The sequence below is a fragment of the Anas platyrhynchos genome, chromosome Z, assembly GCF_047663525.1.
Source record: "Anas platyrhynchos isolate ZD024472 breed Pekin duck chromosome Z, IASCAAS_PekinDuck_T2T, whole genome shotgun sequence".
Lineage (NCBI taxonomy): Eukaryota > Metazoa > Chordata > Aves > Anseriformes > Anatidae > Anas > Anas platyrhynchos.
The window spans coordinates 23,627,073-23,654,020 of NC_092621.1; the positions used below are offsets into that span (position 1 = coordinate 23,627,073).

Sequence of the window (26,948 nt, forward strand, 5' to 3'; positions counted from 1 at the left end):
CTCTTATTTGCAAAATAAAAAATAAAAATACTGATTTTTAAGGTTTTACATTTAAAGTAAAACTTTGGCTAAGGAAAAAGACAATAGAGGCCTGCTGTACCCAGACAGAACGAGGTGGTTAGTTGATCTCTTTGGGTTCAATGTGACAATCTTATCTCTGACTCCACAAGTGGTGGTTGTTTGCCGACCTTTGTTCCTACACCAAACCCAGCATATTCTTCAATAAATACTTATCTTTGGAGCCCATGGTTGTGTCAGTCTTGTCTGTTCTGGGAAGCTAACCAGACCCAGGCCTGGGACGTATTTTGATGAGAGACCACCTGGGAATCACAGAAGCCATCTACATACACCAGGGAGTTGTGGTCAAACTCTTGGCAAACCATAGACCACAGGAATCTAATGAGTGGAAAGACTTCATTTGGCCCCATCATCACTGCCGAGTTGATTGATGAGGCAGAGATGCAGCCCTACTTACGTACCTATTTCTGTCTTCCCTTTGTGATGAGCTGGGACAGGGCATGTGGTGCACAAAGAGCCTATCAGTCGACTTGTGGGCCTTTTATGGATGAAAATGTCAAATGGGGGATGTCTGCAGGGCAGCGCATGTGGCAGAGCTGGGGGAGGGCGATGGGAAGACATGGTCAGATGAAAGAAAAGATGTCGTCTCCTAATCTAATCTGCCTATAAGGTCGAATGCCTGCTTTTGTCTTTCTCAGTTTGGAGCAGGCAAAGCAGTAATATTTACCCATTGCTACAGATTCTGCAATGAATCTGGTTGATTGACACCTGGCCCTGGAGTAAATCATAATTTTGTCAGGACAGCAGCTCTGAGAGCTGTTGTTTTCACCAGCAGCCCCGCTTATCCAGGTATGAAATCGTGTGACTGATTCCTGGTGTATCAGGGGTCTAGCCAACATGCTGTGCACTAAGCATGCGTGGAGAGACCTGCAAAATCACAGCTGTCCTGGTCTGGCAGCCTGCCTTGTAGGGGTGGTTTCTCTCTCGAAGGCTTGGGATGCCTGTGGGGGTCCTTTCTGCCTGACAGCATTTGCTGTAGTGGGAGCCTCACCTCCTGTTGCTGAGAATGGACGGACTAGATCTTGTTATAAACTTCACATATTCCAGGCTAAATCAACAGCTGCTTAGATTTTATTCCTATTATTATCACTAATTTATTGCTATGGTTTCTAAATGGCTTACTTCTCAAGATAGCTTTTTTTTTTTTTTCTTTTTTTTTCCTGGTAGTTAAGACAAAATATTTCTATACCACAATCAAAGATGATGGGGAAAAGGCATGTGCCCTGAACAGGATATTGAAGAAAAAATGTTTTAGGAACTAAAATAAATGTCTTAATTTCCTCCCTCCCTTCTTCTTCCTGGGATGTAATGGATAGAGTTAAAAAGAGGCACTGATACTGGCTGCAGCTTCATTTCTTGACATGATTTATGTAACTGTATGTCGAAACTGAAAAGATCTGGATGAAAGAGCTCTGCTTTTACAGAGACCCACTCCTCCGAGGTTTAAATCTTAGAGACAATTTTATGTTGTGAAGCGTCTAGAAGTCTCTTTGGACCTTTTCCAGTGCAGTGTCCCGTGGAACATCTTCCTTCGAAGGCACCCCATGCGTGCCCTCTGACTTCATGCCTATAGGACAAAAAAAAAGCATCTCGGGTTCAAATGTCCGGGGCTCCTGCTCCTGTAATCCCTGCCTAAGTGTTATTTGGACAGGGGAAGAGGATAGATGAGTAACAGCAGTGGCATTTCAATTGCAGAGGAGACAGCCTAGTCTAATAAACAGTACCTCTGTTACGATTGCGTTGTGTGTTAATGCCACCATCCCTTCCAGTACCAGACTTGTAATGTCCCTGAGATAATCGTGGTGACTTCTGTAAGCAAAGTGCAGACGGAACAGAAGATAGTAAAGAAAAACAGACTTGCTTAATTCTTTGTCTGTCAGCTCTTCCCTTTACTCAATTACTTTTGGATCTGACTTTTTTCATTCACAAGTGATCTCTCTGATCTGCTGCCTCAAGTACACCCTAAGCCACTTCTCTCTTCCTTCTCCAGTTTCTTAGGCTTGTATTACTGCTCCCTGATGGCTCTGATCTCACATTTTGAGCTGCCCCAGCCCTTTCTGATACTCCCAATGAAACCACAACTATCCTCTCTCTTCAATCATTCTTGGGTGTAAATTTGATCACTACATTAGTCTGCCAGCTAACTTCTCTGGAGGCTTCAATACCCCACAGCTTGTCATGTATGCTCAGGCTGAACATGGAGACAGTATAAAAATGGGAGAACACAAGGCACTTGTAGCTGAAGGAAAGATTGCTTTCAAACATGGAGCTATCAAGTGTTGCATAGGACGAACACACACTACAGGCTGTTTCCCAGGCCACATGTTACTTCCCAGGCCACCTGATTTCCCTGGTAAGGAGACAGGATAGCAGGACTGGGACCCTTGACTTTTTGGCAACTAATAGCTGTAAGAAGCTTCTCTGATGAGCAGGAGATGAGAAGACATTGACATCATGGCAAAGCAAAGCCTACGGAAACTTCCTCTATGCTTTCTGCACTTATCAGCCACTGGCTGTTTCATGGAGGGACTGGCCAGATCTCTTCTGATGAGACTTGGTGAGTAGTGTGGGTAAGTATTTATATAAGGTGTGGACTTCCTGGGCACTGATCATCTTAGTCGTTTTGCATCATGGTCAGAGAGGAGAGGGGCTGTGGTATAATGTCCTTCATGCATAGCTGTGACCACTTCAAGTATAATAAGTATTTCTGACTGAAAGGTTTCACCACAGATCTAAGATTCTATGACTCTATAATGACTCTATATTCTTCATTATTTTTATTATACTGTTATGTATTATGAATAAAAGTTACATAATAGATGGTATTTTCACGATCTGAGCAGGTATTTGTGGTTTGGCTCTGCATCATGAGTAGCAATATAATTTCTTCAGTCCTTACAAATCAGACTGAACATGGTTATCTTGGACCATGTGCTTTTTGCCTCTCCTGCTTTTTAGAGAGAGCTGTGTGGGGTCCCTGGATTTCACTAGCCGTGGGAACATGGCCAAATATCATAAATGATCACTGATCTGTATGATGACCACACAAAGGCTCTTTAGTTTAATTTGGCTGTTTATGGCTAAAGAAGAGTTTCAGAATCAGAACAAATCACATCCACCACCTGCATCAGTGGGCTGACTCAAAACATTTTTGAATGGAGTTGGTGTTACATGTGTACTGAGGTAGTAGGTAATTTCTCTTGAAACAATGATGTTTTGCCACAGCAGGTGGAATTTATGACAAGTGGATTACTGACGCTATATATGCCTGAATCTTACTGTATTTGTATATCGGGCCTTAAAGATGTACCCATTTTTAATTTTGGGGCAATTGGGTAACTAGCACATACAAAGTGCTCAAGGATTGAAACTCTTGTGGAAAAGACCTGTTGACTGAGGGCTTCTGAGGGTTATGGACACTTACACCTCCAGCAGTTGGTAGTGTATGCTCTTTGGGGGAACACACATTATTCACATTATCGAAAGAGATGACCTGTCAATAACACCACAGCTGTATTCATTCTGATATAAAATATTGTCCACTATTATTACACACGGAAATGATTTAGAACTGGTTTTTAGAAGTAAATGCACAGACTGATATTTGTGTATATTTAAAATTGCAATGCGCATATGCCCAGAGTAGATCTGTTTAAGTTACACCTTCATGTGATTAGGATATATTGAAAACAGGTATACATGTACCCTGAAACAGAAGGTAGGAAGAATGCTTGATAACTACTTAGCAGCTGTAACCACAGCAAGCAAGTGATCTGGACTGGCATCTAACTTACCTGAGAAGTTCTTAAAAGCTCGTGAAAGGAATCTGATAGCATGTTCCAGTCCAGCAGCAGAGCAGTACAGCCCCTCAAGCAGGTAACATAACACTCAGCTAAAAAGAATGGAAGGGTTTAATGAAAAAACAACAAATTGCCTACCTGTAAGTTGTTATGTGGGCTTGCAAACAAACAGGCAGCCGCTGTAGAATAGTCCCACTTCAACCTCTAAACCCTGAAAAGCAAAATGCAAATGAAACTTCAAGAATATCTACAAAATAATTTATAAATAGGAAAGCAGAAACCAAATGATTTTCCTGGGATTTCAGAGGGACACATGAAGGATTTAGTGGAAATGTAAATAACCAAGGAGACCTCACTTCATACATAATCTACGTAAATTCTTGGAAAAAAAAATCAATTCAGAGAGAGAGGAGAAAGCACGGGCCATGACGTTGGCTTGAGGAGCAGGGAATAAGTGGACAGAGAAATAGGGAAGATGAAATGTTTCTTAGGATGAAGGATGAACCTTTTTATACCTTGCTTTTGTTTATATATATATGATTTCTTTCTTTCTTTCCCTCTCTTTTAAAAATTACATATTTCAGCAATGGCTCTGCTCTGCTCCCGTGAAAACCAATCAAAAGGTGATGTTGATTCATCTGTTCCCATCCTTTTTCTCGGTTCTCAAATATCACACAGTAGAAGTGTGTTCCTTTGTTAAATTAGCAGAGGTTTGATTTAAAAGAGGGATTTACCTCTCTTTTATATTATTTGCATGCCGTACAAACCAGCAATATATGTATTTGTGTATGTTTTTATATGTATATAGTCTTTTCCTCTATCTTGCTGAAGCTTTTCCATGCCTTCTCGTCCTCATGGTTTCTAACCTTATAGACTCTCTTTTGTTTACTTTTCACCAGTTACTGACAAGTGCCTGTCATTAGAACTTGGACCAAGACTGAAGCACCAGAGTCTCAGGAGTCCTGCAGGCCCATTGCTGAGGTATCTTTGTAGTGTAACTCTGTCATGTTTTCCTGTAAACTCCTAGATGCACTGAGCTTTTGTTTTATGCAGAGCTGGGAACTTCAGTCAACTTCTTCAGAAATTTTGGAAATAATGGAAATCAGGCATATGGAGTCTGAGATAATTAATTGAGCTTGTTCTTGGTATTATCTTCTTAGTGAATGAAAAATGTGCTTGTTTCTTGAACAAAATAGAAATAAATACATAACAAGTAGAGTTCTTAGTATACCCAAAGTCTGTATCTCCAAAGAGTGACGTGTTTAGAAAGCCCCATCTCTCTCCAATTTCCTCTCAAAACTCCTTCACCTGACTTTGAGTATCCAAAGTCCAAATCCTGCAGAACTAATATTTCAGCCTCTTCTTTCACAATGAGTGGAAACTCTCAGGCAAAACAGCTTAGCGCTGACCTCTTTTGCAATTTAATGCCTTGTGAGGCAGCTCTAAAGATGTTTTTTATTATATAGAAAGTGGTTTCATTGCTCCTTTAACTGAACCTAAGATGAGCAAGGCAAATCTAGTTTTTAATGAGGGCTGTTATTGTCTTTGGTTCTGAAATTCCCCTCCTGGCAGCCGTTAGGATCTTTCAACAAACACTATCAAAATGGTATTATCTTTGTGTCTGAGGGCTTGATCAGCAGTTGCCGCATAAAATCTTGTACAGCCTCCAGGACATCATTGCCTTTCCAGAAAGTAAATTGGCAGAGACGTGCTTGTCCAACTAGCTTGTGCTTAAAGACCTACAAATAAGGTTTGCTCTGTAAATGAGGCTTCTTTTGACTGAAAGTGAGAGGTTTTTTTGCCCTGCATGTCATCTATCCATGAGCTATGAAACAAGCAGGTAGGGAACACATGTTTTGGAATATGATTTGTTCCTGACCTCTGCTGGAATAAATAAGTCCCTGTGATCTTTCCAATGTGCTTTCAATTGAAAGGTACTTACCTCTATATATTGTTAGACAAATTTCATCTGAATCAGCCGTGCTTTTTTTCCCAGAATTCAGAGATATGATGTGTATTTCTGATACTTCCCAGAATAGTGTTTTTTTTTTTTTTTTTTTTAGCAAACCATCGAGAACATTACATGCCTCATTATGTAGGCTTTTTTCATTTGCAATGGATAGTGTATGGATAATTGGATAATCACCATTTATTAAGCGATGCAAGAACATTTCAGGGTGGGATGTTGCTCTCAAATTTATACATTAGTCCTGGCTTTGGATCATATGTTTTCTAAAAACAGATTGGATGTCTCATCTTCATGACAAAATAGATACTGACGAACAGGGAATCAAAAGGATCCTCAGACCCATGGTATTCTTTGTCTTTATTCCCTCCTCTCCACCTCCCCCTCTTGCCCCAAGGCTGGTAATGCTCAGGCACAGGATATGAGAAACGAAGCCTGAATATACACTCATGAATATTTATATGCATGCCCATCATTTCCCAGTCATGCACATGTTGCCTCAAGTACTTCATCTGGAGAATCTTTATTAGCCAAAGAGCACACGTATCTTGGATGTGCTCAAACAGCATACATCACTTGGATCTGTGCTTTGTGTGGTTAAAAAGACAGAAAAGGCTCACTCAAGGTCAGGAGGTCAGAGTCACGTTCAGAAGAGGTGGTGCAACAGAAATTCTTAAACTCTCTTCAGTACAGGGGGCCTTAACTCCCTTCTCGTTCATGTAAATCACTGTGGAAGTTAGGTAATGAGCCTGATAGACAAAGGAGGAAAATAAAATATAATAGAAGCACTAGAACTAGATGCAAAGAGCAAACTGCAACAGAAGGATGTTTTGAAGTCATAGGCAGTGGCTGCATAGGATAGCTCTTACCTTTACCAGAATATTCAGTAGTCCTGGACGTAGACAAAGTTCTCCTTGGAGCTGTAGTCCCTGAACAGTTTTTTATACTAGGTGACAGTCAGGTTTCCTTCCCCATGTGAAAGTTTCATGATAAAATGTTTCAAAACCAGTTCTAGTTCAAATAGTGACTTCTCTGGTGAAGAGTCCTAACTAGTAATTGTCACCTTGGTCCTTGGGCTGGGTTGGTAGGTGCTTTTAGGCTGGAATTGGTGATTTGAGACCATGTCCAACCTGATGTCAGCAGACGTGTAAAAGCTAGGCAAATACTTCCTCTGGAGGAAGAGAGTAATTCCTCACCCTTGTCCTTTGCTCCACCTCAGTGCTGGTATTTGACCTGCAAGAAAAGAGCCAAATGCCTTCTCTTTCACGGCAGAGAATCAGGGAAGCTGTGTGTCTGCAGCTGGGCCGGTCTGAGAGACCTGTGTGCTCCCTGCACAGAGTGTGTGTTACGCTAAATTGTAGTACATGTCCTAGTTAATTCCCCATACAAGGCTGAGATATGGTTCTAGTTTAATTTCTGCATTTTGAATTTATTACAGATCTATGTTGGGTTTGCATCTTCCAATACATGTTGTAAATGTCTGGCATTGCTTAAATTGCACAGATTACCTCATAAGCATCCAGACTGCCTCTTCTCCTTACAACAGCCAAAAGATAATCAAACCATAAAGATGGTAGGAATCTCTTGTGCATGAATATCTGTCTTCCCTTAGATGTGCCTTTAATTTAGTCACTTCATGAAGAAAAGGCATTAAACCCTTTAATCTAGCTAATTATGATGTTTGAGACATGCAAACAATTCTGGAGGGCTGTTTGGGGAAACCTGTGGGATATCTGGTAGCTGATGTCTTTTGACAGAAGGGGAAAAACAAGAGAACCCTTAGAATTTGCTTTTTTTTGTTGCTTTGTTTTGTTTTTGTTTTTGTTTAATGTTTAGTTGGCTTAATTACATGTCTGCATTATTTACAGTCTGTTATTCTCTGTAAGATAATAAGGCAGCATGGATTCCTGAATTGCTAGTCCTGCAAAAGTGTAGCTCATTTATCTTAATGACTGCATCATCTAGCCAATTAACAGGATGGTCAGACTCTTGTAATGAAGTGCATTAGCTCAAGCATCAGCAAGCAGGGGCTTTTCCCTAAACTTGAGTTGTTATCTAAAAAATATTTGTGCTGTAAAGTTCATGTTGTATAGTTAGGTGCTAGTTGTTGCTGCGGTCATTGAAGACAGCCTTTTCTCCAGTAAAATGGGATTTCCACAAATATTCTTTCATTGAAGGTGGTTTGCATAAACAGCCATGCAAACACCAAACATTAAGGTAGAGGTGACAACCTCATGCCCTGATCTGATTGCTGTTGGGTCTGGAAGGCCTTTTCTTTCCACCAGTTTTGCATATCAATGTGTTTGAACTTCGTGCATGTTGCTTACTGCCCTGTGTACTCTGCTCCAGCTGTGCACCCCCCTGTGCTAAGAGAGTGGAGGGAGGAGGGTAGATATGGCACCAAAGATTTCACCATCAAGTGAGAGGAAAGATTGTCAACAGACCAAGCCAGGTGGGCACTGCAGAGCTATGGGCAGCTGTGGTACAGAGCCACGGCCTGCCCACGGGACCCTCGCTGCTCAGAGAGTAAATTTCCCCTTAGTGTGACAGTGAACTTTCGACTGGCAAACCAATCTGAATGCGATGGCAGGGTGTGAGTACAACTTGCAGCTTTCTCTCAGTAAGAAAAAGGGGTCTGGGGACAGTCCGGGACTCTCCTGCCCATCAGTCAGCAGGAGGCTCCTCCAGCTCAAGGTGCTTCTGGGCTGGCAGGGCTGGGTAGCAAGCATTGGTCCCACCAAACACATTTCTGGAGAGGCAGTGTTCAACAACAAGGACAAACTCTTAGAGAGGTTATTTTTCAGTTATCCTAAGAGGCAGTGAGCATGAGTAACCATCTCTCCATGTTATTATTATTATTTTTTTTTTCTGCACATCTCTGCCATGAAATAATTTGCTAACAATTGCTGTGCTAAAATTACAGTTTTAGGCTGGAAACCTCTCAGGCCAAACCTTCCAATTTTGGGATAAATGAGAGAAAATGAACAGCCATACTATGCCTTGCAATTCACACTGTGTTTCAGGAAAACATTGAAGAACTACCTATTTTTCCTTCAGGCACTGCCTCCAAGATTTGAAATGTCTAGCACGTATTGGTGCCTTTGCTTTTCTGGATTCCTACGGAGTCTGGGGTGTTTCATATGAATGCAGCTGGGCTCAAAGAGCTAGCAAAAAAAAAAAAAAAAAAAAAAAAGGAAAGAAAAAAGAAAAAGCTAGCCTGCATAATGCAAGCTAGTTTAAAAAGGATATATGTGTATGCACTTACGAGAGGTGTAATGCAGCCGTGCTTCCTGGTGCCGGCTCTGAAGTCCGGAGATCAGAACTAGCGAGTTTTCTTTATCCATCCCGAGAGAGCCCTTGCACAGCGTTTGAGGTATTATGTGCTGAAAGACCTCATTAATGATGCAAACACTTCAGCTGTCATTGACTCATAAAAAAGCTCAGAAATGGGAAGGTCTGAAGGAAATTGATTTTCTTTAATTCCTTTGCAAAGCGTCATGCAGAATACTGATCACTTTGGTAGAAATAATTTAAATCTCCCCCAGGCATCTACTGGAAGGCAAATGGGTTTTTATCTGAGATGTTTTTCAGTTGTTGAACCATACCAGTGCTTATCAGTTGGATACTAAGAAGTCTGGGACATTCACTGACACGAAGGTGGCTGAACTGCAGTTTCTCCTTGGAAAGAGAGTCTGCTTACATTTGAGCTGCTGGAGAATTGCTGGTTCATGTCACGTTGTGCCATATACAGCTGTTTTAATGGCTTTGCAGTGAGTAACTAGAAACACATTGTAGAAGGAGGAGTATTACTCCAGTGCTGGTATGCCCTGTCTTTGGAGAATGATCAAGGTGACTCAGGACTCTTTTAGGATAAGTTTTATTCAGCCTCTTCACTTCTTAAAGTTATCTTGTCAACCTGGAATATATTTTGCAATTAAAATTTGAGAAGAGAGAAATGGTAATAGAAAAACCCTGTGGAAAAAAAAATACGTCAATGTTATATTTTTATAAGAAATTTGCAGTTCTGTGTTAGAGGTGATTGTCTCCAATACTTTTTATCCCTAGACCCCCCAGGCGGTGAAGGTAAATGCAAGAGTTCATAAAGGACTGGGTGCTCCCTGGGTGGAAGGTGGGATAGGGCTATAAAGCACTTTATTTCCTTGGTATCCACAGGGAGTTATTACTTCGGTCCAACACATTATTAGTGAGCTTTTGGAAATTATGTGTAGTGATTCACTGAGAACCAAATAGTACTGAATAATGCCTGTTTAGACCTGCTGTCCTGCGAGGAACATTTTGGCCAGAGAACAGGTTGAGATTTGCCTAAACCAGCACGTATTTCTAGATAGTTTTAACAAGGTCACACCAGTGTAATGATAAATCAGTAGTCTGTGATATTCACCTTCTCCTACCCCTGATTGCTCTGGCATTTGCATTGCCATGGTGTGCTGGCTTCATTACAGGCCATGTCTTTGGAGATTAATCTATTCTGCTATGCGCTGATGCGATGGGAAATGTTTAAAGAAAGAGCTTCTCTTATACGTGTGTTATAAAGCTGTTGGGGAGAGCGGAGAGCTTGGAGACTCTATTGTGGAAGTCTTTATGGGGAGAAGAGGAGAAGGGTCCAAAATGAAAAATGCAAGTCCTGGTGATGGGCTGACATCAGAAATACGGATCCAGCCTGGAACTGTGGTACATTCTTCTGCCCCCCATGTGGAAATGAAAGGCGCATCCGCAAGTGAAATCTTCAGGAAGTTTGGCTGCAGATCTCATCTAAATTCAGCACGATAAACTCTCTCTACTCAGCAGTGCTATTAACCTTACTCATTATCACTCTCCAAGTTAATGATGGGTATCTGATCTGCATAGCGATCTTCTCTCCTTTGCCATATTCATTGCAGTACAGCTTTAGCTAGGTTGTTATTAAGTAACAGAGGTGAGACATAGGATAATCCCTTTCAAAATAAATGCCTATGCCAATGCCAAATTATGACCTTAAGGTTGTTGCAATGAATCTGGCACTTAGGAGCCTGCTGCTGCTATTGGTGTTTCATCCATCTGTGACCTGCCCAAGGTGGACTCGGCTCAGCCAAGAGGAGGGGACCACTGGCAGGGCTCTGTGGTGAGACCCTGGTCCAGGACATATGGTGGTAAGGGCAGCCTGGTCAGCTGAAGGCATCCTTCCCCTTTTCTGGCAGTCCCGATACCAAAATTCTATTTTGATATAACCTGCTGGAACAAAGGCTGATGTTTCCTTCTCACAGAAAACTGTGAAAACGTTATTTTCTGTCCTTCCCCTGCATGGCATCTTGCTGTGACAGGCAACAAGGTGCCACTGGGGCTGCTCTGCAAACCTGTGACATGATAGCTGGGAGCAAGGGGAGCTGCCCCTACCAGAGCATAGTGACCTTCAGCCCTGCCCTGAAGCAACACCCCTGCAGCCCTGCCAGAGCCATGGACACAAGCTGCTTGTCCCCACGGCATTGCCACCAGCACCCTACGTCTAATTAACTACTCCAGCAGCTGCAATTCAGGGGTTGCTGCTGCTTATTTTCTGGGAGGGTTTGCCCTTGGAAGGAGGAAGTGAGGTGCTGGGTACAGCAGTGATCTGGCAAATATACAGGAAAGAGGAAATAAACCAGCTGGGTATTCCTAGCTGGAAATCTCCTGGTGGCTGAATGAGCTGCAATTTAACAATTAACACAAGATGTACTGCCTGCCTGTGTTGAACACTCAGCGCAGTGTAACTGCACAAGAGGTACCACCTCAGCTTCTTGGGTTCAGAACAACACTCTCACATGCTGGAAACAAGCTGCCGCTTTTTACTGAGAAATAATGATATATTATTGTTGTAATATACATTATTTTAAATGGATTTTCTCCTGTAACCTTAATGCACAGACAGACACAATGCACACCCAGTCTTGTACTAAAGCTGTGCTGGATTTCTGGTGTAACTTATTTCCACAAAAAGAGATTAAAGGCCATAATATTTATGACTTCATAACAGGTTCAAGCAGAAGAAAGGAAACTGAGAAACTAGGTGCAAAGCTCAGTTTCAAATACACATCTAGCAATACAAATCCTACGATAGTTTTCATAAAAAGAGGCATGCCTCCTAACCGCGCTACATCTGTGTGAACTCTTTGCTGCTCCTACCCGATGGAGCGCTCCTTTCTGCCTGCCCTCAGGTTGCAGCGAGGTGTTTTCGGTATCACCCCTCTGCTGCTGCTTAGTCTGTGGTGATACTGAAGCAGTTCTGTATGGATGCAGGTACTTTGAGCTGAATTTTCCAGGTCTTTTCCCCAATGTGGTGTGAGGGGATGTGTCTGCTGGTTTCTGCTGTCTGACCCTACGAGGCTTTGCCAGTCTTTGTCTGGCCTTAGGAGGCTGAAGTTTATAAAAAAAATACGAATGGTACAGAGAAGGTAATGGGGGAATGGTTATTCACTGAGAGCTCCCACAGTCACAGACACCCAATGAAGATACCAGGCAGTGGGTTTAAAACAAAGAGGAGGAAGTCCTTCCCTACACCCTGCATGCTTAAATGGGGGGACTCATTGTCACAGGATGTTTTGGAGGCCAAGGCTGCAAATGGGCTCAAGGAAGGGAATAGCCAGACCCATGGCAGGGCTTGCGGTACTCTTGCAGGAGAGTGATGAAGGCAAAAATAGCCAAACTCTAGGTGTTTTGTAGTGGTTATGCTTTGAGATGTGAAACCATGTTCACAGTCACAGTGAGGATGCAGATTTGCAAGTTGGTGATGAAGGCTGAGGGCTATAGAAGGGGAATGGAGGTAAGGTAGTAAACAGCCTTGCAGACATCTCCTTCCCTGGTAGCTCTCCTGGATGGTGCATAGGATGAAACAGGCGGTAGAAAAGCACGAATGTGTGTACCCGAGAAAGCCTGGGCTGCAGTTATTTCTGGCAGGAAACACGCTGTGATCAGTGGTATCCGGAGGCAGTTTGGTCATGAAATGTGAGAGGAAAAACAGGCTGGTTGTCACTTATCTGCCTCACTGATCAGAGACCTTGGGGCCAGCATGCAGCAGCCTCATGGCTACGGGGAGCCCCTGCCACAGAGGCACAGCAGCTTGCAGGCAACAACTGTGAGCAGCACTGTTTGTGGAGCCCTAAGCACTCACATGGAGCTGCTAGCAATGTGACCACAGCCGTGCCATGGAGAGCAAGAACCTCCAGAGGAAACATACAGAGCTGCTTTCCTCACATCAGCCATCTTTGTAGCACAGGTTTTTCTCAGATGCATCAGGGAAAGACTGGCAGTTACCCCTGAAAGTACTTCAGATTGGAAGCCTAATACAGCCTCACAGCTTGGGATGCTCTTACTGAATCTTCTTATTTAAAGGCAAAGCAAAACTAAAACAAAACAAAGCAAAACAAACCCAAACCGAGAGAGAAAACTTTACCAGTTTTGCATAAAGTAAGTTACATTTTTGATGTGCAGGATAAACATGCTGAGTCTGTACCATAACATATCACTGACCTGTTCTAGAGGGTGAACCCTGTTTCCAAGATGATTGTGTCTTAGGGTCCAAATTATTATTATTATTTTTTTTTTTTTCCTGATGAAAGCTCCTCAGCTTCTGTCTTTACCAGGCAAGGAGGGGCATTTTAGGACCGAGCCTGAGTTTTTCTTGGATGAAATGCCTGATGGTATCTCAGGGCTTCTCACTTGAGTACAAAGGGCAATGTTGGGATTTGGATGTCTCAGGGGGTCAGAGGAGAGAGAAAAAAAAAAATAACTAAAAAATTTAACTAAACAGCAGTGAGTGAAATTCTGAAATTTTCAATACCAGGAACTGCTCAGAAGTAAACCTCTATGCTAAAGACAACCCATGGCATAGCTGAGCCTTTTAAACTTCTATTGGTGGCAGTTTCTTTTTTCCCAAACTGATATGCTGGCAAGTAAAATGCTCCCCCACTTAATCAGCTGAGCTCACATGCTTCCTTTCAGCCACAAGGAGCTGCTCTAATTAAAAGAAGCAAGAGAAGAAATAATGAATTTGAGAGCACATGGCAAGGGACTGCATCTGAACACCAAGTGACTGCTGACGGAGACGAGGTGGGGAGCTTGTTCTTGTTTAAAGGCCTGTCTGCTAGTGAACAAATTGCAGCAGATTGCACTGTACGTAGCCCTCAGGAATCACATATGGATGTCAGTCCAAGCCTTCCTGCAAGACTGTGCATTGGTCTGGCATATCTGGGGGCTATGGAGGCAATTTCTGTGGACTGTGACTTGATTCTGAAGGTGGTTTGCTCACAAATGTATTAACTCTGATGTGAAGTCTGGCTCGTCAGATGTTGCTTCAGTATGTGCAAAATTGTGCCTCTACCCCCTCCTTTCCCTTCCTCCTCCCCCCTTTTATTTGGCATTGATCAAGCTCAGGGCAGGCAATGTCACCTCACACAGAGATGAGGAGCTTCTCCCATAGCCAGGGCCTGCTCTGCTCCCTTGGCATGTGGCAGGGCCACTGCTTGGTTACTCTCAGTATCTTTTTTGTTTTATGCAAGGCAATGGGGCAGAGACCGCTGGCAATTTCTGGCTGGAGTGATATGCTTGGCAGACTGTACAAGGTGACAGTGTGAGCATGAGCGTATGGTGGACAAAAGGAGAAATTCATTCCGGTGGGACTCAGCTCTGCCTTCAAGCTGCCAAACTAGGATGGGGCTGGTGTAAAGTGCTGAGAGACACCAGCTCCCTGGCACATGCTGGAAGCCCTGCCAGCACCAAGCAAGGCAAAGCTCTGCTCTGACACTCACAAACGCCAAAATAAAATAAACGTGCTTTAGTTTGGGTCTCATCCTGAAACAAAATTTGAGGGCAATATCTACAGAGGAGACTGAACTTTGTGTGGTCATTCTCAAAGGGCCACAAGAAATATAGCTGAGATTTGCCAGGTGTGTATTTTGCTGGTAAAATAGTTATGATGGTTAAATCTGTGCAAATCAAAAGCAATTGCAGAGTTGTTAAAAACTTTTACTGGTAGAGTTTGTGTGAAAAAGGATGAACTCTTCATTGCAGTGGTGCAAGCAGTGCTTGATTGTGAAATTTACCTGTATTTAACATTAAAAACACAGCTTCCTACTTGAACCATTTGAAACACTTCTGCCAATTGCACGTGATATTTTCCCAGTTCTTGCTTTCCTGATGGGAGCTGATTTTATTTTATTTTATTTTATTTTATTTTATTTTATTTTATTTTATTTTATTTTATTTTATTTTATTTTATTTTATTTTATTTTATTTTTTATTTTTATTTTATTTTATTTTATTTTATTTTATTTTATTTTATTTTATTTTATTTTATTTTATTTTATTTTATTTTATTTTATTTTATTTTACTGAGTTACAGCAAACTGACAAAATCTATTAATCATCTATCCCTGGTCCTAAGCAAACAATGGCATCAGAGTCGCAGGGACTTTCAGACAGGATGTGGATGTCTGATCTCCAAGACCCCTTTGAAATGAAAGTCCTTAATAGCTCTCGTGAATAAAAAGCAAAGTTTCATAGGCACAGGCATAATCTGTCCCTGAAACCAGTTAGCAGACTCTGTATGCAAAGTTTGCTGTTGACTCAGCACTTTCAGTAAATTTCAATATGATTTCTTGGAGCACTTACTCTCTCCTACCCACTGAATTAGCTGATCTTCTGAGAACTGCCCATTTGCCCTCGTTTTGAACTTCTCAGTCAAATTCTATGAAACGCTAATGGCATGCAGTGCAGAGGGCTTAAAAAGGCTCTGCAACAGCTGTGGAGCTCATATTTCTGCAAAACATATATCTTTAAAATAGCGTTCACCACATTCGATATCCAGGAAATACAGCCCAGCAATAATAGGTTTGTGAACAAAACTGGAAAGAATAGGTCTGTGAAGCCAAACTGGACAGAAAGCTCTGTAGCCTGCTGTTACAGACTCTTATTCAATTATCTATTTTAGAGCAACTTGAATAGAAAGAGTCAATGTGAAATGTGGCAGGAGAACATCTGTGCCACCATAATGACTATTCAGGGCATTTTTATTTGATTGTCAGTTTTGGCTTCCTGGCAAAATATAATTTACATGTAATTTCTCCAAACATTATTTTTATTGTAATGAATTCTTTTCTTTATTATAAATCTATATTATTCTGTTTCTTTTTCAGAGGAACACTGGGTATTAGTGAAGTTCCCATGGCTTGAAAGAAGGCAAATTTGGTATGCCATTGTTTCTGTTATGTTTTTTTTCCTTTTTTTTTTTTTTTCTTTTTTTAATTAAGTATCGCTGTAAATGTCAGTTCCCTGATTCATTAGTCGTTTGGGGATGAAAGCTAATGCTGTAATTATAGCTTCGTTCCAAATCTTGATCACAGTGACAGTGGGTGTTTTCTAATAATTAACGCTTGTTCTAGCTGATTTGTGAACACCATGTTCATTGATATTTTTGCTTTTTTTTTTTTTTTTTTTTTTGTCTTTCTGTCATTTGTTGTTAACATTCACGGATTGCCTGTGATCGTGCTCATACCCTTCATACCCTTCAGGCTCCAGCATGCTGGTTCCAGGGCAGCAGCTGAAGCTCAGGAGATGCCGTGAGCCATGCACCCATCGTGGGCTCCATCCCCTGGGGGTGAGGGTGCCTGACCCTTCCTGGCCAGGCCCTGCCTAGAGCATACTCACAAGTGAAAAGTAACAAAGGTAATGAGACAAGGCTTGTTTTTGCAAAGCAGCTGTTCCAAACTTGTTGTCTGGAGGGTGCTCCTCCGGTGGCCAAGTGCCTTGGGATAAAAGGGCTCAAGGTAAGAGTAGGGACATTGGCTGAGAGTAGGAACATGGCCCACCAGTAATAGGTTTGTGATGAGCACAAATATTTTTCCTCACAGTTTTGTGAAGGTTTCTGCTTTTTTCATTTGTGGAAGAGGAGCAAACAGTTCAGGACATGCTTCTCCCTGGGAGCTTTCCAAACTCTCACTTTCTTTTTTCTCTTTCCTTGACCCTTGCTTCACATACTGTCTGACTACCCTCTTGTTCAGTGCAAAAATCCTATTAGAAGCATACCGATTACCAAGAAATTAACTCAGATACCGTCATGCTGCTACTTTTCCACCTCAATTATGCAAGATGGAATTAAAGTGCCTTAGAATAAGACCCTTACTGTTCTTATGAACTCCAAACCACACCAGAAATATTCTACCCGGTGACCTTTATCTGCACATAATTACAGTCTGAGGCATTCTTAAATCATTCGCTAAGCTATTTCTAGTGTTATTCCATGGTAATCTTAAATACCTGGGGATTACCAGAGATTACTGCCCTATTTTCAGGGCACAGCAGCTAGATTTCTAAGCAACGCTGTGCTCTGATACTTCCAGCAGGCATTGGTATGTTTGATAAATCCGACTTTTTAAATGAAGACTGAAATTGCTGTATTGCATAATATAGAGATAAATTTATAATTCGTCTTTGAAACTTTGAATAAATTAACAAACACAAGGCTAATGTGTCTTTATTTAAAATATCTATGCTGTCTTGTGCTAAAGTTCACATTGTATTACAAGCAATTTCATGATCCTATTAAATGATCACTCTTCTGTAGTAAACTTCTTAATGGAATTTAAACTCTGGGCCTTTGCTGTGTGCTATGTTACTTTTGGAAGAGAGTGAGTGGAAGAACTCACGTACATGCCTGAGGTCAGCACAGTGGCTTCATTCAGCAAATAATCTGTATGCCAGGTAACATTTGTAGGGAAGGGGATGTTACTCCAGGAGCCCGAAATAAGCTGCTGCTTGCCTTTGGGCTATAGGTAGCTGAGCACTGGATAGCAATGTTGGCAGATAAAATTAATGGCATGCGATAGCTCTTTGTGAAGCAAGCCTTTAGCATTAGCCTTGTTTTTATGGGTGTTTTGTGGGGTAGAGGTATGCTTTGCAAGCTACCAGTAAAAAGTATTTTTGGCTGTAGTGGAGGCTGACCTGAGCTTGTGTACCACAAGGGCTGCAATGATCATGCCCCCAGGCCAAAAGGGACCATCGAGCTCAAAGTCTGAGCATGGGACGTGGTCCCTAAACAAGTGGTTGTTGCATCTGGCTCACGAGTTGGAGCTGGAAAAAAACAAATTTTCCCCTGGTCTTGTATCGAAGTCCATCAGCCTTAGAATTAAGCTGTCAGCACAATACAGAGAAAAACATAGGAAACAGAAAAACATCCTTAACGAACTGTGAAAATTATCCTGAAGCACTAAAACCCTTTCACAATATTATAAAAATTAAACACAAAATAGCCCTTCTGCTCCATATTGTGTGTACCAAAAACATAAATATATATATATATATACTTTTATTTCCTCTCTGCTGCAGCAACTGTTTTGCAACTGTCCCGGTTATTTTGACATCTAGTAGTTGATGTGAAAGTATATGGCTCCTTTCTAGAACTGGTAAATGCAGTGGCATGTTGCAAGCCAAAGGAGTTTTATAGAAATCATGTGAAGAAGCATCTGGACTGTTTTCACAATATTTATTGAGATTGTATCACATAGTTTCCCTGTTTGCTTTTTTTTTTTTTTTTCCTCTTCATTGAATTATGAGTTCCTTTTATTGCCGAATTTCTTTCAACACTGATGCATTTTCTTTTTCTTTATAAGCAAAGGAATTTCTTTTCTTCTCTTAAAGCTAAGTTCAGTAACAGGGCATAAATCAGTTCTAATGCTATAATATGCTCAGCTCTTTACCTACTCTTCAGTAATCTCTATATCCCCACGTAGCCGTAGGAGGATGAATTCCTGCCATCCATTGTAATGTAATTAAATCCTGGAATACACTGGTGAAAAGATCTTGTTTAAGGGCCAACTGCCTCTCTGGGACATTAGTGATGTCTTTTCGGAGCTGGCTTTGTCCCCTTGATTATGCCTCTGTCTGTGCATATATGCTCCCCTTCTTTGCAAGCATGCAAGTAGGCTCTGAACACATTGCGCCATGCTCAGTTTTGCCTATGGGCTCCCAGGTACAGCAGTGATAATGACCCATTACAAGCAGATGTGGGTCATGCTTGGAAAGCTCTGGAGGGCTATGAAAGGACTATGAAGACAACCTCACCATCCTGAATGACATGTGCAAGAGAATTTGATTGCTCTGTGAGCTGTGTTTCATCATTTTCCACAAACAAATTGAAACACTTATATTTGAAAATTTGAAAATTTGAAAAGTACAATTGAGTTCCTTCAGTCGAATCCTTTAGATTCATAACAAAGCAATTGAGCAAACAGACATGTTTTAAGTCTTCTTCACTTTCCTCTTCTCTGTCTACCCACACTAAGAAATCTCCTCAATGTTGAAATCCTGGCTGATAACTGGATCACCACTGGCAGATGTCTCTCCACCACTTGTCTTTTACCCACAGAAGTCAGCAAAACCCCTCTTGCATTCCACCTTTCTGCTGCCTGGCATTTTGTAAGACTGCTGCAGGTCAGTAGGCAGGTTGTTACACTGAGATGCAGTCATGGTCTTTGCATGTACAGAACAAGTAGCAGCTCCACCATGAAAACTCTTACCCATTTCAGATATCACCAACATTCTTATAAGCCTAGGAATTCATTCTCTTTGTTTCTCCTGTTGTTCTCATTTTTTCAAATATTTTGCTTCCCTTAGATGTCTTCCTGTTTTCTGCTTGAATGCTGTAAGTCTAACGATAAACTCAAAATTTCTGCACAAAATGAATAGCTCTTCTTCAAGAAAACATGGAATATGCCAGTTAAATAAATAAAATGATAGTGCCCAGAATGCCTAGTATGATCATATGCTGAGGTTTTGAAAAGCAATTATTTGTAATAATATATTAGAAAGAAAGAAAGAAAGAAAGAAAGAAAGAAAGAAAGAAAGAAAGAAAGAAAGAAAGAAAGAAGGAAGGAAGGAAGGAAGGAAGGAAGGAAGGAAGGAAGGAAGGAAGGAAGGAAGGAAGGAAGGAAGGAAGGAAGGAAGGAAGGAAGGAAGGAAGGAAGGAAGGAAAGAAAGAAAGAAAGAAAGAAAGAAAGAAAGAAAGAAAGAAAGAAAGAAAGAAAGAAAGAAAGAAAGAAAGAAAGAAAGAAAAGAAAACCAAATAATGCAAACATTACCGATACTTCGTTTTCTCCTTTTCCCTTCATGACATTCAACCTTTTGGTCCACATTCATCTCTTTTTCAAAAACTTTCCTTTATGCTGCCCCTGTTGACAGGTGATGGGTGCAGAACAGACGGGTGATTCCCAGCACATGAGCCTCTGCCTGCTGTGCTGTCGATCTGTTCCAGGGACGTATGGCTTGTCTGTGAACTCTCTGACACTGAATGGTGTAGGTGCATGGATTCATGTGGGGAGATGGAGTATGTCAATGACAGAGAAATGCGTCAGACATTACTCAATATAACAGAACCGTCCCTGGCTCACTGTGGCCCCCAGCCACATTTTGCCAGATGTTGGGGCGTTAGCTGCTGTGATCCAGGCAGACCTTTTAGTATGGCCCATTTCAGTAGGTTTCATACATTGCACTGGCAAGCTAAACAGCGGTAGGTAAACTTTTTGCTTTCAGCAGGCAGCTTTCTATGGGTTTATATTCTCTAAACTCTAAATACAGACATAGAGAGAAAGATATCTGGAGGCTGATACAGTAAGTCTGAAAGGATTTAATCATTTTGTTTTTAATCTCCACTTGTGTTGAGAAAACTTCCTTCCAGTAGGAGAAAGGGATGTCTTGAAGGCTTGTGTGGTCACACCACAGGAAGAGCACACCAGTAAGACCTCAGAGGGCATTTATGATGCTGCTTGTTGTGGGCCTGAGACCAGCACAAGATCCTTCAAATCCTACCCAGAGCTTTGGGGCAATACATGCGAAACAGCAGCATGACGGTAAGCAGTGCTCTGCTCACCGTCAGCTGCAGTCACAGAGCACCGAATGGTCCTGGGGATGCAGAAGATGAAGTGATTGCACACAGACACCTGCTGTACTGACTGAGCTTAACTTCCCAGAGAATGGTCCTTAAATAGAAAACATCTGGTATCAGCTGTGCTATGGGTCGGCTGAGATCCAGTCAGATAAAATAAACATTTGCTTGAAGCAGGTTTCTGACAACATGCATGCAAGAAAGGTCATTTTCATGCCTGCCTGACTGATCAGAATACAAAAAGGGGGATGAAATGTTCTATCCACAGCCTGAATGCAGTGTGATTAGTTTTTCATTTTTATTCAAGGCTTAAGTATTGTGTTTCTCTGCCTCTCCTTCAGTGGCACATCATTCTCTATTTTTCTCTTTTTACACTTCCTTGGATTTGAACAGAATCTCTCATTCAAAGGGCCCTGCTCTGCCTTAGCTGTCACCTATCCTTGCAGATTTGGTTTGCCAGGGGCTGTGTGGAGGCAACGAGCTCACTTTGCATTTCCAATATGAGTGAGCAGGAGGATTTGGAGGCTGCAGCCATCCTCATTAGTACCACCTGGTGCAAAGTGCACTGCATGTCACAGGGAGACAAGACACTCTGTCTGCTCAGATCCCTTGTCAGCATGGTGTGGGGAGCAGTATACTCAGCTGCCACCAAGGAGATTCAGGAGCACTGTAAATGGTGTAATCATTAAGCAAGTCACAGTTGAAATACTTTTAAATCACTGCATTCACCTCCTTGAATGCAGGATTTCTATTCCTGTCATGTTTCCTAATGCAGTTTTACAAGTTCACAGCAATACCTACAAGCCCTCCACATTTTGACATTCTCAGTAGCAGATTATTTCTTGTAGGAAAAGTGCTGCAAAAACTTCTGAGCTCTCTTAATACTGACCTCTCTAAGACATTATGGTAACACGGTGTCTTACCTGGTTATGCACCAGAATTTCTGCTCATAAACCACCCTTTGTCAGAGCAGTTTTTGCTGCTCCTCTCCAGGTTCCCTTTGAGTGTAACTCATTGTGGAGGTGCAGTGGCTTGAGTTGGTGTCCCAGGATGTTTAAGGGAAGCCTGCTCCTTTCATAGATGCTGCCCAAAGCCACACTTCTTTTTTCCTCTCTGCCATACTGCAAACTTAACATCAGACTTATCAATGAATTATTCACGGACTGTGAGGCCCCACTGAACAACTGCAGCCATCTACTCTGACCTGCTCTGCATAGAGGGCATTTAATTTCTCCAGAAGAGGATTAAAGCATGCAAGCCCCCTAGAAAAGCAGGGAATCTCATTTTAAAGACTAAGTGATTAGAAGTCTACCCATTCTTCCAGTAATCCTCTCTACCTTTTAATTACCTTTCCACTGTGAAGCAATATCTCATTGCAAGGACATTTAGCTATTTTCAGCTCCCATCCCTAAATTTAAGCCTAAGTAAACCCTTCTCCTTTGTCTTATCCCTATTCTTCCTGGAGGTACCTGATTGGACACGCAAGAATCAGACCATCTCTCTCATCAGTTTCCTTGATGCAACACAGTACAATGTCATCTCTACAAGGTACAGAGACCATTTAGTGAGGTGATTCACGTCAGCCCAGGAGATCTGCCATTTCTTGTTATCTGATACCCCATCAGTCTTTGTGTTGCCTGCATATTTACTGAGTAAGAGTTCTACTCTACTCTTCTTTCCACCTGGATCATTGATAATGTCAACTAACATTGGACCAAAGACATTTTCTTGGGAATATCCCTTTTCTCATGGCACTGCTTCCTGATACCTTTTCATTGTCATCACAGCTTGGAAAGTTATCACTGAATCATTTTTTAGTGAGTTAGAAAGTACTCACTAAATCCAGAAAATGTGAGCTCTTTAGTCAAGATGTTGTATAACAGTAAAAGAAATGGTTTGCATCAACACAGACTTGTTTATATCTATACATATAGATTTATATTTAAATAAAGAATAAATGATTGACAGAACATTCCTTACAAGATACCAAGATGAATGGTATTAATCATACTTTTAGCCTCTAACTCTTTGTTGATAAAATCATTAAAATTTTCTCATAAGTTAGTGTCAGATTGGAAAATTTCTGTCTTTATTTTTAAGTATTGGAATTACACTTAAATATTTTCCACTTATAAGTTGAAGTTCTTTTAGTATCTCTTCAATAGTTAGCCTTACTGGTACAATGACACCTTCCACTCTGGCTGAGGAACTTGGTCCAGATGATTTTAAAACACTTAGTCTAAGTGTCTTCAACTATTATCAGAGATGCTGGGCCATCATTAAAAGAGGGGTGGGTTAAGACTTCTGCAGTACTAGCATTTGCTCTCTTTGTTGCCTCATTTTTCAGAGGCACATGTCTGGCTTGTCTCTATGCCTTCAAGAGCATCAGAAACCAGGAGGTAACTTTGTCAGTGGCAACAAAGAGCTCAAGAAAATTGATGAGAAAAGCTATTACTAGAAACAGTCTTTTAATCAAAGCTGAAGTCATCCAAGCACACCCTTACCAAGGTATCCCAGGGAGACACAGCTCTGGAGGAGGTTGGCGAAGGGATGCTCCAGCCACATCCAGTGCACTCTTCTATACAGGTTTGTTAAATAAGCACATTAAAATGTGTTATACAGTATAAGCCTGCAAAGGTCACTAACAGCTTGTCTTAATGTCTGTGACATATTGGGAGGTTTTTAACCCAAAGGTCTGTCAGTCTGCTCTCTTTTCAGGATCCCAAATTCATTTCAGTTGAAGAGTGGATGTGTTTGAACAACTGATCTGCGGGAAGAAGGTCATGGAGGCTCAGTGCCAAAAACTGAAAAAAAAAAAAAAAATAGTCAGCTTGTCTTTGCACTTCAGAACCATGCCATTTTTTCTTCTCCTAAAGTTGGTCACATGAAAGTTAGTCTTTTTCTTTCAAGCCAGGTTGTAACATGACTGTGATGGAGAGCACTTTGCCTTCCAATAGCCATGTGTCGTGCTCCCTCTTGGCAGTCAACGTCCCAAGATCCTCACAGTGCAGGTGCTCACCCCATCCAAGCACCAATGTTGGTGGTGGCTTTGATTACATCCGCTCATAGGTTGGGCAATGCTCAATGTGTTTGTGCCTGAAGATAGATCTGGGGAGCAGGGAGACTTATTCTCTCTCTCTCTCTTTCTCTCTCCCTCTCTCTCTCTCTCTCTCTCTTTTTTTTTTTCTTCCCTTCTACCCTATTTTTCTGCTTTGTTGCAAGAATACTTTCTCAACAAGTAGGGTGAGCCTCTGAGTTTTGGCAGTTAGGTGAACACATCACTTGCAAGATTTTTTAAATTAACTATAAAATAATTAGATTAGACTTTAACAGCTTTATGCACTTCTCATCAGAAAGGAAGCTAGAGTCTTCTGGCTTTCTGACTTAACCACAATTCAGCAGCACCAGTCCATTTTAATTCCAAAGCTTTAACACGACAGCTAGTTTAGCAGTTAAGTGCATTAGAAAGTGTAATGAATTATTGAACAGTGGGTGATAGTTTAACACCTGATCAATACACTGAAGTATTAAAAAAATATATTTGTAGGCTGAAAAGGTCTTTCTTTGCCAGCAGGGAGTGCTTAGGGCTATTTAGCCTTTCTGTTCTCCACAAAATAGAAAGCTATGGCCCAAAGGTCAGACAAATTCTTTAAGGATTTTATGAGTTTTGCAATTGTTAATTCCTTGAACACATTTTGGACTCACTCCTTTATCTACCTTACACATTTCTGTAAGTATCACATACATTCATTCTTGAATTTGGCACTTTCCATGGATGAAGGTTACCTCATTTACAGTAAGCTGATAAGTGTTTTAAAGAAGATTACCACCTTTACCTACATGAGAGTAACTCAAGTTGGCAGTAATGTTTTGCAAGTTTCACAGAAAAAAAAAACAACAACTGGATACCTGATTTGGTATCAACTCATCACTTTGTCATTGAAGAGGAGAGAAAGCCACTTAAGATCATATGTCTGATGCAGTACTAATGGGATAAAACATTAAAATATTCAGGAATTCCCAAGACGGAAGGCATAAATTTTATGAGGGTATTTGTAATTCTTCCTTTCCCTCCTTGTGTGTGCTTATGTGTCCATCACAATGATTTAATCTAGAGGTTCATTTATTCAGGATGTTGTTCTAAGAAGCAATTTAAGTTTACTGACAAGTAATAGCAGGGAGCCATACAGCAAAGCCTCTTCAGTCAATTAAGGGAGATTTCAGGAGCAAACTTGTGTCTTAGTTAAGATAGTCAGCTCTTCTTCTCATGTACTTGCTTAATTTCCTCGCTAAAATTTCTCTCTCTACCCACAGCAGATGCAGTCCACACAGCAGGTTTAGGAGACAAAAATGTTTTGTTTTGTTTTGCTTTGTTTTCTTTTTTCTTTTTCTTTTTTTTTTTCTTTTCTTTCTTTTTTTTTTTTTTTTTCTGCCTTGACTCACTATGGACATAACAGATTTAGTGAATTTAGGATTTCTCTTGATTTTTCCCTAATCGATTCTACAGATTGATTACCTCTGTCCTCCTCTGTAAAAAACAAACAGACAAACAAACAAACAAACAAACAAAACTATTTTGTGAAGATATTTGATGATGATAAGTATGGAAGATCCTATGTAAATGTAAATTTTATAAGATCATGTTGACAGGTCAAAAGTGTTCTGGCATAATTTGATCAACAAGAATAAAAATTGCATAATAATTTAAAGAAAGAAAGAAAAAAAAAGACTTTGGCACTTGCACAGTTATTAATGTCATGTTCAATATTTCTCACTAGGTTTCCTGACATTAGGTTAATTAGTTTTTTTCTGGGGCCATCATTAAGCCATGCCAAACAAGAAAAGTTCCTCTCCTGTGGGTGATTTAAGACACTTTAGCAGCACTGGGAAATGGCATAAGCTTTACTATGTCAAAATCACGTTCTTTTTATTTTTGTTTTTAATAATTTTTAGACTGCTAATACGGTAATCCCATCGGGCAAAACGCTAAGACCGGCTGCCTGCCATGGTGACCAGAACCAGGTAATACTGGAGTGAAAATGCATGTGTGGCTGCAAGTCCGCCTTGGGACGTTATGTAATGCTGTTAGAAACAGGTGGATATGTCACGATTACATACTGTATTGCAGTGTATTGCCATTAATGCACTTAGTAAGGCTGACCACATATATTTTTCAGTCATTTTAACTGATGTTTTCTATCAACATTAAACAATGATCTAGGCAGCAGAAAGTTAATTAATTTCATGTGGATTTATAAAATGGGACAGGACTAGGTCAGGACATGGAGCAGTGAGGCATCTCATGTCCTTTCCTCCTGTATGGGCACTGTGGCTGGTTCAACACCAACCCCTGTCTAAATCTATAGGCCTGTACAGGTGCATAGAGGCACTGGCCTGGAGGAATTGACCTCCAGGTGAAAAGTGATGGGAGATACTCTGTTTTTTCTTCTGAGCAAGGTGAAAAGAGTCTTGTGAATGTGCTGAGGCCTGTCTGAGTGAGTGAGGCCTGTGGAATGTCTGGGTGTAACATACTGCATCTGTCCATCTCCGAGGAGTCTGGACATCTCCACCAGCCAGAAGCACTGTGCTACATATCCATAGCCGTCTTTGTGAGAGGAAGAAAGAGGACTAATTGATGTTAAATTTCCACATCTGCTTCCTATTCCCACTGGAAAGACAGGAAAGGGTTTCCCCAAGGACAGGCAGGACTGAACCACAGATGAGGAATGGGGAGTTTCCACAGGATGCTCGTGCTGTTAAAGGGCAAAGATGTCAGCTGGTATATTCAGAAACAGCAGAGCTGCATGGCTACCGAAGGCAGATCAGTTCCTGGGAGCTGAGATGACACGAATCTTCACGGCTTCAAAATAAAACATGGATTAAGGCTCTACAGCACCCTCTTAGTTTAAATAAATAAATAAATAAAATAATTCAAAAATAATTTAAATTTTAAAATAATTTAAAATAATTTAAAATGCCCCGAGAAAGACATTAGGTTGATGAAAAGGATTAATAAAATCAGTTTTTACTTGTGCTGCTAAAAAGCACCACACAATACAAAAGGTCAATAAGAGGTTTCATGTCCTGGCTGCACCCCTCAGAGTAACAGCCCTGCCATCCAGGGCTATGAAGGGAAAACACATAAATCACAAAAAAGATTAAAGTCTACTTTTGTGAAGACCGTATGTACTGAAGA

At 41.1% G+C, this 26,948-nt stretch overlaps 2 long non-coding RNA genes across 13 annotated transcripts in view; one reads left to right on the top strand and one right to left on the bottom strand.

The window, feature by feature from the left end:
• Window positions 1–1,508: 1,508 nt before the first annotated feature.
• LOC140000652 (uncharacterized) lies at window positions 1,509–10,123 on the bottom strand. Its single transcript, XR_011805734.1, has 3 exons — window positions 9,110–10,123; window positions 4,017–4,089; window positions 1,509–1,645 (listed from the first exon to the last, which is right to left on the bottom strand). It is a non-coding gene; the product is annotated as an uncharacterized lncRNA (long non-coding RNA).
• Window positions 1,636–26,948, top strand: part of LOC101799584 (uncharacterized) — a 94,848-nt gene continuing 69,535 nt past the window's right edge. For 6 of the 12 annotated variants that reach the window (XR_005261679.2, XR_011805727.1, XR_011805729.1 and 3 more), the window contains exons 1-5: window positions 1,636–2,635; window positions 4,778–4,859; window positions 16,011–16,062; window positions 16,386–16,539; window positions 25,706–25,774. This is a non-coding gene — a long non-coding RNA (uncharacterized lncRNA). Of the gene's footprint in view, window positions 2,649–4,462; window positions 4,502–4,777; window positions 4,860–13,818; window positions 13,927–16,010; window positions 16,063–16,385; window positions 16,540–25,705; window positions 25,775–26,948 lie in introns of all 12 variants that reach the window. The other 6 variants (XR_011805731.1, XR_005261681.2, XR_011805732.1 and 3 more) reach the window with 5 other exon arrangements.